The 14,365-nt window shown below is 39.3% G+C and overlaps 1 pseudogene; it reads right to left on the reverse strand.

The window, feature by feature from the left end:
- Window positions 1-14,365, reverse strand: part of LOC122925882 — a 2,558,103-nt pseudogene that overhangs the window by 2,233,225 nt on the left and 310,513 nt on the right.

The following is a 14,365-nucleotide window of genomic DNA, read 5'->3' on the forward strand; positions in this document are numbered from 1 at the left end:
CTGCCACAGCAGCCCACCCTCTTAACTTTGACCTTCACAGCAGCCTGCCCCTTTAACAGTGAGTTCCACAGCACCCCACCCCCTTGACAGTGACCTCCACAGGGGCCATAGGTTATATTCCCCTTAATTATGACCTCCACCATTCCCGGACCCCTTAACAGAGATCTCCACAGTGATTTCCCCGTTAACAGTGACTGCCACAGTACCCCACTCCCTTAACAGTGACCTCATAGTACCCTGCTACCTTAACAGTGACCTCACAGTACCCTGCTGCCCTTTTAATAGTGGCCTCCATTGTTCCCTCCTCCCTTAACAGTGACCTACTCAGTACCCGCCCCTTTAACAGTGACCTTCACAACGGCCTGCCCCCTTAACACTAACATCCACATCATTTTTTGCTTTAACAGTGACCTTCACAGTGGCCGCCCTTTTATTAATGACCTCTACAGTACCCCATCTCCTTAACAGTGATTTCCACAATATCCCGCACCCTTAACAGTGACCTCCACAGAGCTCCGTTCCCTTAAAATGTAACCTTCATAACACCCCGCCCTCTTAACAGTGACCTCTATAGCACCCCGCCCTTTAACACTAGCCTCCATAGCTGACCGTCCCCTTAACTGTGACCTCCACCATTGCTCACACCTATGTAACAGTGACCTCCATAGCATCCTGCCCCCTTAACAGTGACCTCCACAGTGGCCCGCCTCCTTTAACAATGACATCCACAGCAGCTGCCCCTTTATTAGTGACCTCCACAGTACCCCATCCACTTAACAGTGATTTCCACAACACCCCACCCCCTTAAATGTGGCCTCTACAGCAATCTGCCCCTTAACACTGACCTCCACATTTGACCGTCCCCTTAACTGTGACCTCCATAGCAGCCTGTCCCTAGGGTGGCCAGAGGTCCGGTTTTAGGGCAGACAGTACAGCTTTCAGACTCCCTGTCTTCAGTCTGATGCAGGGCCTGGATGGACACAGGGATGTCCTTTTGAATAGCTCGCTCTCAGAGAGCAGCAGTGTGCTGTCTGAGTGTGAGCCACAGGTAGAATATCACCCTCCCACCCCTGCAGCTGAAAGAAGTTGATAACCTTCATTTTTTTCAAACCCCGTCAGCTGCGGTGTGGGAGGGGGCATGGTCTAACTGGGTCAGGGCATGGCTTAGTGGGACCATGATTGGAGTTTTTAAGTCTGTCTTTTGAGGGTGGCCTGAATGGTCACCATACCTGCCCCTAAACTGTGACCTCCACAGCACTCCGCTCCCTTAACAGTGTCATCCACAGCGCCCTGCCACTTTAAAGCTGACCTATAGAAGTGAAGTAAAATGGCTGGGTTGTTATGGAAAACTGGTTTAAAACTGTGTGTATATGGAGACTAAGGGCCTGCGACCCTCTATTGGCTAAGGGTCAAGTGACCAGGCTTCTATTGGCTAATGCATTTTTAGGGAATATTTCAGGAACGGTATGTGCTACAGAGCTGGGACATGATCTAAAACCTTCCTGGACACCTGATGTACCTATGTGCTAAATTTTGTGATTGTAAATGCAACAGTGCTGAGTCCTTTAGTGGACATACATACATACATACACACACATACATACACTTAGCTTTATATATTAGATGTGTTGACCATAGTTTCACAAATGTGAATGTTAGGTTCTTAGGTTTCTTTTAACTTCAATTTTTGCACTTTGTTCATAAGTCAATTGTTGGGTAGCTGTATTCCCCTGTAATTGGGGCTATTATGTTATCAGACAAATAAGGAATAACTATGTTATGTTTAGTTTATGCACTTTGTTCATAAATCAATTGGCTTATTAATGCCTAAAATGGTTCCAACTTCAGAGTTTGGGAATTTTATGGTGAGCACGCAGCTTTTTGTGACATATTTTGATACAGTGTTTTTTTTTTATCCAAAGCCAGAAGTGGGTTGGAAGGGAATGACAAATACAAAGGAAAATCTTATACTTCTCCTCCCTGCTAGATCCACTTCTGGCTTTGGTTAAAAAAACAGGTGCAGGACCGGCTGCATCATAATCTAAAATCTTGAGTATATTTACCTCAGGTTAATTTAATACCTCTCTTCTACTTTTAAAGGAAATGCCTCACCAAACACATTGTCATGTATGAATATGTATTGTATTAAATTAAATTGTTTTTGAATGGTTAAATCCTAAAGGCAAATTACCTATTTAGTAAGAGTTTCCTGCTGCTAGAATACTTTTCAATCAACAATAATTTGCAGGAAAACATTGCAGCAAAGGTTCAGTTCCCCTGTAGCACCCCCACAGGTGAAGTGAAGCACTATATGGTGCTAAAAAAAAACAAATGGCTGGCCCTGTAATGCAGAGATATACTGGATTTCCATAGAAAGATGGAGCAACTTTTTGTAGCTAATTGATGGAGATCTCTTGTACTCACTTAAAATGCTCAACGGGTGTATTCACATAGGTCAGACTTTTTGCAAAAAAATTCCACAAATGAAAAGAGATCCATTATAAAAGGGGTTGTTGTTTTTTTTTTCAGAATATTCATGGATTTGTTTACAGAACATTTGTTGAACCAGAGCTTTGCAGTTACTATTTTTCTTCTAGTACTCCTGCTTTCTGACTATATGAAGAATAGTTTTGTTGACAGGATTTCTATTCAGTTATTTAATATTTAATTTCCTCCTTTTTTCATTTGTCATAAAATGCACATTTCACAAAATGGTATCGATAGATTTTACCTAAAGGACATTTGAGAATTTACAACTTTAAAAAATCTACTTTGTGCTTTTTTAAAATTCGCTATCTATAAGCTTTGTGTATGGTGGCAATGCATTCAATTATTTTACATAAAATAATGCATCAAAATAAATTAATTTTCAGGCCTTGCCATCACTATTTCTAGATATTAGTATTGCATTTTTTCTTTGTACAAAGGTATTACTGTAAAAAGATTTCAGTCATTTTAGTTAAGCAGCTTCTCATTTAACAATGTAAAGAGAAGACTTAACAGTATTAATATCAATGGTAAATAAGTGGGTTGAATCCATTTTAAAAGGAACTAACATGAAACTACAGCTTACATCTGAAATAATGACATTTCTGATATACATTTTAAGCTTGAACACTGCAGCTGGTATCTGAACGGTAGGAGATGGAAAGGAATTCTTATTAAAACAACAAGCTACATCTGGGCACCAGCTGTTCCATTTTCAATGATATTATCTTTGGTGCGAAAATTCTACAATCTGCTTGGTAAATATGTTATTACTGCTATACATAACTACAGTGATCATTTTATTTTAATACAATTAGTCTTTCAAAACTTTGTGGGCTCAAATGTGGTGAAAAAGTATTTGGAAGAATAATAGCCTGAATAGAACACGGTCTATTTATATTAAACATAATAAGTACTAAACTTTTCTTTCTATACTCGAAAGAAAAGTTTAGTTTATTTCTATAAAAATTTGTATAGATATGAAGATGTGTAAAAATAAAAAGGATAATGGAGAGATGTATATCTGCATTCTGGACCCCCTCCTGGTTTTGACTTGTAAATACTGATGACAAATAAGGACCAAATACTGACCATGTGAAAGTGTCCTTCAAAAGGCTTTACAAGCATTTAACAAACCCAACTGCTCAATTACAGTACCACATTGACATGTTTATTGTTCACATCTCCCTCCTTTGCATATTTTACAAAAGTTTCAAAATAATAGATAGGAATACAAACAGCTATAAAGAAGATGTTTCACCACAAGACATGTCCATTTTAAGGTTAGAGCAACACAACTTATTTGATTATGTAACATCAAGTTGCATAATTTGAAAATGTGTGTGATTTTCTAAATCTTGGCTTTGATTTGGCTGTGAAGGAAAACAACCAAACTGCTGACAGGTCACCAGCAAGTCACTGTCACATGCAGTATAACTTATATTATGGTTTATGATGGCAGCATCGCATAACACTTGAGACCTGTGAACAAAAACCCAAGGAGTTTGGATTTTTGGCTACAGCTATGTTGAGGCCATACTTTATGGAACTCATCGGTGTAACTTCACTGACAAACATTAGATGCTGTGTTCTCTAGCATAAATGTCTGATTTGTGAGGATCCAACCAAAAAAGATGGTTGATTACCCCATTCTCAGTAGAGTATTAACTGAGGATGCATTTACACTACAATGAGAAAAATGGAAACAACTGAATATATGTATAAAAAAGTTGTATAAAAAAGTTGATGAGCAGCACACAAATCCAAACTGGTGCAATTCCTTGAAGCAGACCACAGACCCGGTCCTATTAGATATGTGTAAAAAAGGCCAAGGCAGCACTAAAATATCAGTGGAGCCTTTGTCAAGCCATGATATATATATATATATATATATATATATATGTATATATATAATACAGATTGACCATGTATACATAGAAACCACTCAGCTAATAATAGTTTGAGTATCCCCAATTTCCTTAGGCTGGTTATCTAAAATTCAACTTAATTTAGATGCTGGAATTATGCATTTAACATACTTAAAGGGGCTGTATCATAAACTACTTTTCACTTTAAAGTATATTTTTTATCAATTACTCCCGCTCCCATTCCTCCTTGAATTGTTTGGGAGTTTTTATTTTATTTTTTCTCTTATCTCACATGCTTAAATCCAACGTCCTGGTTTGTCATGTGTATTCTGTCCCATTATGCCATAGGACAATGAGATGTGTCCTGACATCAGCAGGACATGTAACACTAACCATGCCCCTTATTCTTAACAATTATGCTTCCTATGTTACAAGGTTCCAATGCAGGACGTAACCTACAGTAACTGAAATCAAAACAGGTAGGCTAATAACTTTAGAATAAGGCAGTTTTGATAAAATGTCAGAATAGGTTGAAAGTGATATAACAGGCATATGTGGTGGCACTAGTAGTAGAACAACTTGTTTAATTACTGTATGTTAACCAAATGTGCATTTATTGTCTATTCTAGAAATAAAAAATTGAAATATATATATATATATATATTTTTAATCAAACAAAGCTTTGCAGTGATATTCATGCTTCACTAATTTCCCACATGGGCATTAACATTTTATTTAACCTCCCCTCATCATTTGCAAAATCAATATTGTATGACATGAAAATAATATTTGAAGTCCATTATTTCCATTCATCAATTTAGGGTCGATATAAAGGAATATTCTAGAAAAAAAATAAACGGTGAGCTTCCACATAATGCTTTATATATTATTTTTAAGAGATAAGTAAATCAATTTATATTGAGGGATTGTGGAATTTCCTGGTTACAGAGCTACAGAGCCATATTGTATTGTCCCCATATAAGACAATGTAGGATTAAACAGGGATCTGCATTAAAGCATTTTTATCATCTAAATTGTGTCCATGCAGATTCACTCACTACTGGCATTTTCATGGCCTTGTGGTAAACCATATCGTAATAACTTGTCAGTTAGATTCCAAGATGGAAAAATGGCATTGGACAATGTATCACAGAATAAGCTAATTAAAATTGAGGCATTTATATATCAATACTAGTGTAAAGTAGAACTGGTTTAGTTGCAAATAACAACCAATCAGATTCCACCTTTCATTTTCAGAACTCCTTTGGCTGCTATGGGAAACTAAACCACTTTTTCTTTACACTAATTTGACAAAGCTCCCACTTTATCTCTAAATTGTAAGAGCTCTGTTGTCATTGATATACTGTGCAATTAATATCCAAAAGCAGTTGAGATTAAAAAAGGGCCCAAAAAGTTAAAAATTAAAAATAAACATTACCTACCCCAACAACCCTCTGCTGCTGCTGTTTTGCTGCTGCCTTAATCCCTACTGCTTTCCAAGTCCTGTTCCTGGCTTGACAAGTTATAAATGCCTAGAAAGGCCTGCTCTGCCAATAATTGGCCTCAACATTGAGCTACCTAAGCCAGTGATTGGCTTATTAGGTGTTTCCTGCCATTTCTGACAAGTCAAGCTGGGCCAGGAAGTAGAGAGCAGCGTGGATTGGAGTAGCATCAAAATGGAGATGATGAGTAATGCTTCTTCTTTATTTTTCACTCTTAACTTAAAAAAAGTTCTCTCCAGAAATTTACATTTACTAACTTCATATTTGATTAAAAATCCCTGGGGTTTTTAATAAGTTATTAAACAACTGTGTAACTAAGAACGTTCTATTTTTACTGAAAAAAAGTCTCTACGGCCTATGTATTTTCAGAACAAATCATCTGTTTTGCAGAATGGCTTATTTTATATCTAGAGGGTAGTGCACATAAGAATAATTCTTCCGCTGTACTTGTCAAATATTCATGTATTAATAGCAATGAAAGCAGCTTGAAAAATATGACACAAATCCATACATACCTTTGTTAAATCCTGAAGAGATTTGCTCCACACTTTGCAAAGTTCTGCCGGTATGTATGAATAGATTCCCTGAAGCCATTTTACACTAAGTGGAGACACCATACAAGGGTCGATGGATTCTTCAATAAGCCTGTAATATCTACAGAATGAAAATGCGGTGTGAGAACAGTTTCAAAAGCTTTGCTGTTCCCTCAGCAGATGTTATGAATAGAAAAGATTTCCTTTTTTTTCCAAAGTGTGTGACACCCTAGTTAAAAAAATATGACAGTCTCTGCATCCTGTCATAACCTTGTGCTAGGAGATGTCAGGAATGAGCGTATAATAACAGTTATTCTGAATAATACAGCTAGGCCTATGATAACAGACTGACTTACTATTCCCTTGATTAATGTTCTTCACAGTAAGTGATGCCTCGATTTCAGCCATTCTAAATTAAGCTAATTATTTCTTCACCCTGCTGTCAATTAGGTTCAATTTTGCAATATCAACAAGTTTAAACTTAAACAGAATTTGCATAATAAAATCATTAAAATCCTTTTAGAGGACATATGCTAATCAAAAATTTATGAAAGGCAATTTGAATTTTTTCGTGGAACCCAAAATAGAGCACACTTTTTACTTCATCGGCCATCCTTGTACATACACAATTTATATATTATAAATATAATAAAAATATTATCTCTTTATTTCACCATAAATAAAAGTATATATATATATATATATATATATATACAGACGTGGACAAAATTGTTGGTACCCTTTGGTCAATGAAAGAAAAAGTCACAATGGTCACAGAAATAACTTTAATCTGACAAAAGTAATAATAAATTAAAATTCTATAAATGTTAACCAATGAAAGTCAGACATTGTTTTTCAACCATGCTTCAACAGAATTATGTAAAAAAATAAACTCATGAAACAGGCATGGACAAAAATGATGGTACCCCTAGAAAACACAGAACATAATGTGACCAAAGGGACATGTTAATTCAAGGTGTGTCCACTAATTAGCATCACAGGTGTCTACAACCTTGTAATCAGCCATTGGGCCTATATATATGGCTCCAGGTAATCACTGTGTTGTTTGGTGATATGGTGTGTACCACACTCGACATGGACCAGAGGAAGCAAAGGAAAGAGCTGTCTCAAGAGATCAGAAAGAAAATTATAGACAAGCATGTTAAAGGTAAAGGCTATAAGACCATCTCCAAGCAACTAGATGTTCCTGTGAGTACAGTTGCACATATTATTCATAAGTTTAAGATCCATGGGACTGTAGCCAACCTCCCTGGACGTGGCCGCAGGAGGAAAATTGATGACAAATCTAAGAGACGGATAATCCGAATGGTAACAAAAGAGCCTAGAAAGACTTCTAAAGAGATTCAAGGTGAACTTCATGCTCAAGGAACATCAGTGTCAGATCGCACCATCCGTCGTTGTTTGAGCCAAAGTGGACTACATGGGAGACGACCAAGGAGGACACCATTGTTGAAAACGAATCATAAAAAAGCAAGACTGGAATATGCCAAACTACATGTTGACAAGCCACAAAGCTTCTGGGAGAATGTCCTGTGGACAGATGAGACAAAAATCGAAGTTTTTGCCAAGGCACATCAGCTGTATGTTCACAGACGAAAAAATGAAGCATATCAAGAAAAGAACACTGTCCCTACTGTGAAACATGGAGGAGGCTCTGTTATGTTCTGGGGCTGCTTTGCTGCGTCTGGCACAGGGTGTCTTGAATCTGTGCAGGGTACAATGAAATCTCAAGACTATCAAGGAATTCTAGAGAGAAATGTACTAGCCAGTGTCAGAAAGCTTGGTCTCAGTCGCAGGTCATGGGTCTTGCAACAGGACAATGACCCAAAACACACCGCTAAAAACACCCAAGAATGGCTAAGAGGAAAAAATTGGACTATTCTAAAGTGGCCTTCTATGAGCCCTGACCTCAATCCTATTGAGCATCTTTGGAAGGAGCTGAAACATGCAGTCTGGAAAAGGCACCCTTCAAACCGGACACAACTGGAGCAGTTTGCTCATGAGGAGTGGGCCAAAATACCTGCTGAGAGGTGCAGATGTCTCATTGACAGTTACAGGAAGCGTTTGATTGCAGTGATTGCCTCAAAAGGTTGCGCAACAAAATATTAAGTTAGGGGTACCATCATTTTTGTCCATGCCTGTTTCATGAGTTTATTTTTTTACATAATTCTGTTGAAGCATGGTTGAAAAACAATGTCTGACTTTCATTGGTTAACATTTATAGAATTTTAATTTATTATTACTTTTGTCAGATTAAAGTTATTTCTGTGACCATTGTGACTTTTTCTTTCATTGACCAAAGGGTACCAACAATTTTGTCCACGTCTGTATATATATATATATACATTCATAACATAGAGATACTTATATCTTATTACTTAGAACTTGTAGCTCCCCAGGTTTTGGGAAACCATTACTCCTAGGAAGGTCTTACATCCATTTCTTGCAACTGTTGGAAACCAATCAGATTGTATAATACAACCTTGTCCTCTTTTTCATGATCTATTCTTTTAAGTATATCAGTTAGTTGAATAAATTGGCCTAGGTAAGGGCAACATATTACAACAGGTATGCGCTCTTCTTAGCCCAAAAATGTGCTGTTTGGTTCATAAGAGTGATGATAGAATTTAATGGCCTCATGGTAATAAGTAGTGATTAACGAAGTATTGGAAAATTAAGGTTGGCTGCTTCACCGAACTTTACCCAAAAATTTGCTTAGTGATGAATTACTTCGTTACAAAGCGCATTTCTTTATAAGTAGTGGGTACAATGACAGGGAGCAGCGATTGTACCGCCCGTGGTCATTGTACCCCTCAGATAGCGTGTTTATAGCTGATCGCAGCATCTGATAGCATTAATAAAGTGTAAAATAAAAGATAAAATAATGAAATCAAACTTACCCTCTTCAATTTGATCGTAAAGATTAGGCCGCTGCCATCTTGATTGTAGATCCAGAGTGAAATCCCGCACAGTCCATGATTAAGTCATCATGTTCACCGTGCATGGGATTTTGCGCAAGATCTTCAATAAAGATGACAGTGGCCAGCTCTTCGTGCTCAAACAGAAGTAATTTAGATTTTTTTTATTTTTTACCGCCATCTACGGAAAATCTATTTGTTACCACCAAGCACGAGGAAATTCAGTTTCATGCCAAATAAAATTTTCTCTCAAATTCAGATGGATTCCACTTCACGGAGTTCGCATCACGGTTAGGGTTAAGTGAACCCCAACTGTAAAGTTCGGGTTCGTACCGAACTTTAGGATTTTTGGACCCCGGACGCGAACATTTCAGTAAAAGTTCAGGTTCGGTGTTTGGCAATTTCTTGGCGCTTTTTGAAAGGCTGCAGAGCAGCCAATCAACAAGCGTTTAACTCTGTGCCCTTAGACGACATCACAGCCATGCCTACTAATGGCATGGCTGTGATTGGCCAGTGCAGCATGTGACCCAGCCTCTATATAGCCTGCAGTCACATAGCGCTGCACGTCACTCTGCTGTGCTTAGTGTAGGGATAAGATGCTGCTGCTCTGAGGGATAGAATAGGACAGAAACTTTAATCAGAACTGCAATTGAACTCAGCGATCTACATAGATTTTGTTGTGTGGGTGCAGTGCACAATCTTTTTACCCTGCCCTGAGCCCAGTGACACAGAAAAATAACTTTTATCTGTCTGTTAGTTGGGTGGGCGGAGGCGACCATTTTATGCAAGCTCAGTGCACCAGCACTGCATATGTGATTTTGTGACATTAAAATCCAAGCTTGCAATACTGCAATAATAATCTGGGTTTTAAAAAAAACACACCCATTTTTGGCAATATCCTACATCTGGTGCCTTTGCAGCATTAGTCAGTGTGCAATTTAAACTAGAAATACAGTTATAATTTTCTGGGTTTTAAAAAACAAAATTTTTGGGCACAATACTAAATTTTACAGCCCTTGCTCCATCTGTGATTGTTAAAAACAAGCTTGAAATACTTCAATAATTTTCTGGCTTTTAAAAAACACCCATTTTTAGCAATAACCTCCATCTTGGGCCTCTGCCGCATTAGTCAGTGTTTAATTTAAACTAGAAATACAGCTATAATTTTCTGGGTTTTAAAAAACACCCATTTTGGGAAAAATACTCAATTTTGCAGCCTTTGCTGCATCTGTACTTGTGAAATTCAAGCATTATATACCGCTGTCATAATCTGTTAGTAAAAAAAACACCCATTTTGTGCAAAGTACTTAATATTGCAGTCTTTACTGCATCTGTTATTGTTAAAATAAGCTTGAAATACTTCAATAATTTTTGGGCTTTGAAAAAACAACATTTTTTTGCAATAACATCCATCTTGTGCCTCTGCCGCATTAGTCAGTGTGCAAGTTAAGCTAGAAATACAGCTTTAGTTTTCTAGGTTTTAAAAAACATCCTTTTTGGGCAAAATACTCAATTTTGCAGCCCTTGCTGCATCTGTACGTGTGAAATTCAAGTGTTATATACTGCTGGCTTGGGCAGACTAGATGGGCCAAATGGTTCTTATCTGCCAACACATTCTATGTTTCTATGCTGTCATATTCTGTTATTAAAAAAACACCCATTTTGGGCAAAATACTTAATATTGCAGCCTTTGCTGCATCTGTTGTTGTTAAAGCAAGCTTTAAATATTTCAATAATTTTCTGGCTTTTAAAAAACACCCATTTAGTGCAAAAAAATTAATTTGAGGCCTTGCCTGCATCTGTCAGTGTGAGATACACACTTTAGATACTGCTGTGCTATTCTGGTATTAGAAAAACACCCATTTTAGGCTAAATACTTAATTTGCAGCCTTGTCTGCATCTGTATGTGTGAAATTCAAGCATTATATACTGCTGTCATATTCTGGTATTACAAGAAACACACATTTAGGGCAAGACTCTTAATTTTGCAGCCATTTCTGCATCTGTACGTGTGGGATACACCCTTTGAGGCCTTGCCTGCATCTGTCAGTGTGAGATACACACTTTAGATACTGCTGTGCTATTCTGGTATTAGGCAAAATACTTAATTTGCAGCCTTGTCTGCATCTGTACGTGTGAAATTCAAGCATTATATACTGCTGTCATATTCTGGTATTAAAACCCCCCCACACACATTTAGGGCAAGAATCTTAAATTTGCAGCCATTTCTGCATCTGTACGTGTGGGATACACCCTTTAGATACTGTTGTTCTATTCTGCTATTGAAAAAACACCTATTTAGGGCAAAAAAATAAATTTTGCAGCCTTTCCTGCATATATCATTGTGAGATACACGTGACAGATACTGTTGTTCTATTCTGTTATTAAAAAAACACCCATTTTGGGCAAGATCCTAAATTTGAGAATTGTGAGGAAAGCTTCACAAAAGGGACATGGCCCCCGTCGTGGTGCTGAAGGTGGAGCTCCTGTTGCAGGGAGAGGACGTGGTCGATCTGTGCCAGCTACACGCACAAGTGAAACACCTTCCTCAGTTGCAAGTAGGCGACAGAACCATCAGCGGTATTTGGTCGGGCCTATTGTGGCTTTACGAATGGTGAGGCCAGAACAAGTACAGGCGATAGTAGATTGGGTTGCTAACAGTGCTTCCAGTTCCTTCACATTGTCTACCACCCAGTCTCCTGCTGAAAAATGAGAGTTGACACCTGGAGCTGATGTCAATCAGTCTTTCACCTCACCCCCTTGCAAATCAGCCAAGCAGTCTGAGCCCCAAATCATGCAGCAGACTATTCTGCTTTTTGATGACTCTGCGAGCAGGGTTTCCCAGAAGCATCCACCTACCCCTGCCCCAGAAGTGGAAGAGATTGAGTGCACCGATGCCGAACAACTTATGTTTTTAAGATGAGTAAAAGGGGTGCCAACTGCTGGGGCTTCTGAAAGTTTGTAGACCGATAAGGAGGGCAGGGGTGAAGACTGGGTAGAAGATGATGTGAAAGATGATGAGGTCCTCGTCCCCACATGAAATCAAGGTCATGCGAGTGATCTGTGTAGTTCGAAGGAAGAGGAGGTGGTCGCACAGATCCACCAGCACAGCAGAAGAGAGAGCAGGGTGCAAAAGCGGAGCAGCCGTCTTCTAGACAGTACGCCTGCTACTGCCCAACGCAGCAAGGGATCGAGCACACCAAAGCCAGCTCCAAGGAGTTCTCTGGCGTGGCAGTTCTTCAGGCAAAGTGCTGATGACAAGACCCGAGTGGTATGCACGCTGTGCAATCAAAGCCTGAAGCGAGGCATAAACCTTCTCAACCTGAGCACAGCCTGCATGACCAGGCGTCTAAGTGCAAAGCACGAGCTGCAGTGGAGTAGACACCTCAAAAACCAAGAAAGGTCTCTGGGTCCTGCTCCTTCCTCTTCTGCTGCAGTCTCATTCTCTTCATCCACCTCTGGAGTGACAGTGCCACCTGCCACACTGCAAACAGAGGATCTGCCAGCCACACCACCACCTGGGTCACCAAGCATCTCCACAATTTCCCACGGAAGCATTCAGCTCTCCATCTCCCAAACACTGGAGCTGAAGAGGAAGTACCCCCCTACCCACCCACGATCCCTGGCCCTGAATGACAGCATTTTAAAATTACTTACCTTTGAAATGCTGTCATTCTGTCTGGTGGAGACAGAGAGCTTTAAAAGCCTTATGGCGGTGGCTTTACCACAGTAGGTCGTGCCCAGCCCCCACTACTTTTCCAGGTATTCTATCCCTTCCCTGCACAACCAAATGGGGGACAAAATCAGGTGTGCACTGTGCAATGCCATCTGTGGCAAGGTGCACCTCACTACGGATACATGGACCAGTAAGCACAGACAGCGGGGGCACAGTGAAAGCACCTACACCGTTCTTCCACTTCAAACCCCTACTCCAAATTTGTCACATTTTCAGGTGAAATTCACCAATTTTTGGGTGTGATATATCACTGCTATACCTAGTAGACAGGTAAAAAAAAAAAAACAACAAACTTTTCTGTTACATATTCGGTTGAAATTCAGCAATTTCTGGGTGTGATATACCACTGCTATACCTAGTAGACAGGTAAAAAAAATATACAGATTTTTCTGTAACATTTTCGGTTGACATTCAACATTCTAAGGCTGTGATAGACACCTGTTCTACTTAGTAGACAGGTTAATCAATTTCACAAATTTTTCAGTTACATTCTTGGGTGACATTTTACAATTTTTTGCTGTGAATAAGCCCCTGGTCTGCATAGGTGAACGGGAAAAAAATATTAAAAAATAATCTGTTACATTGGTGGGTGACATTAACTCATTTCTGGCGATGAAAAACCCCTGCTCTGCATAGGTGACAGCGACTTAAATTTCTAAAATTCTTCTTTAATTGGCCCTTTCAGTCAATCCTTCTGCTTTAATAACTTGTCCCACATTTCCGCTTCATCCCATTGCAGCCATTGACCTCCCTTGGATGAGGTCTCCCTTTCTCACACTCCCTCTCCGGCGTGGAACCCTGATTCGCTGATAACCATGATCAACATGGTAGGCTCAGAAAAGAACATCGAAAGTTGATAGAGAAGATATCCAAACAGATGGTGGACATCACAGGGACGTGCGATCAGGCAGAAGATATCTCGAGTGAACAAAGCGGCAGCAGGGCCTCTCCTGGCTAATGTTTCCAAATCCAAAATACCCCAGTGACATTCCCTATAATTTTTTATTAATCATTCCAATAGCAGGGCATCTTAAGAGTCCTGCATTGTTATTTATTCTCACTAGCTCCCCGAGTCGGGAGTGGGTAATTGCCGCGCAACCCCTCCTTAACTTGGAAGCTTATACTTCAATATTTTGTCCCACATTTCTGCTCAATTACATTTAATTTCATCCATTGACCTCCCTTGGATGTGGTCTCTCTCACGCTCTCTCCCTCTCTGGCGTGGAACCCTGATTCGCCGCTAACCTTGATCAACATGGTAAAAAGAAAAGAACGTTGAAAGTTAATAGAGCAGATATCC

Source organism: Bufo gargarizans, chromosome 2 (assembly GCF_014858855.1).
Source record: "Bufo gargarizans isolate SCDJY-AF-19 chromosome 2, ASM1485885v1, whole genome shotgun sequence".
NCBI lineage: Eukaryota > Metazoa > Chordata > Amphibia > Anura > Bufonidae > Bufo > Bufo gargarizans.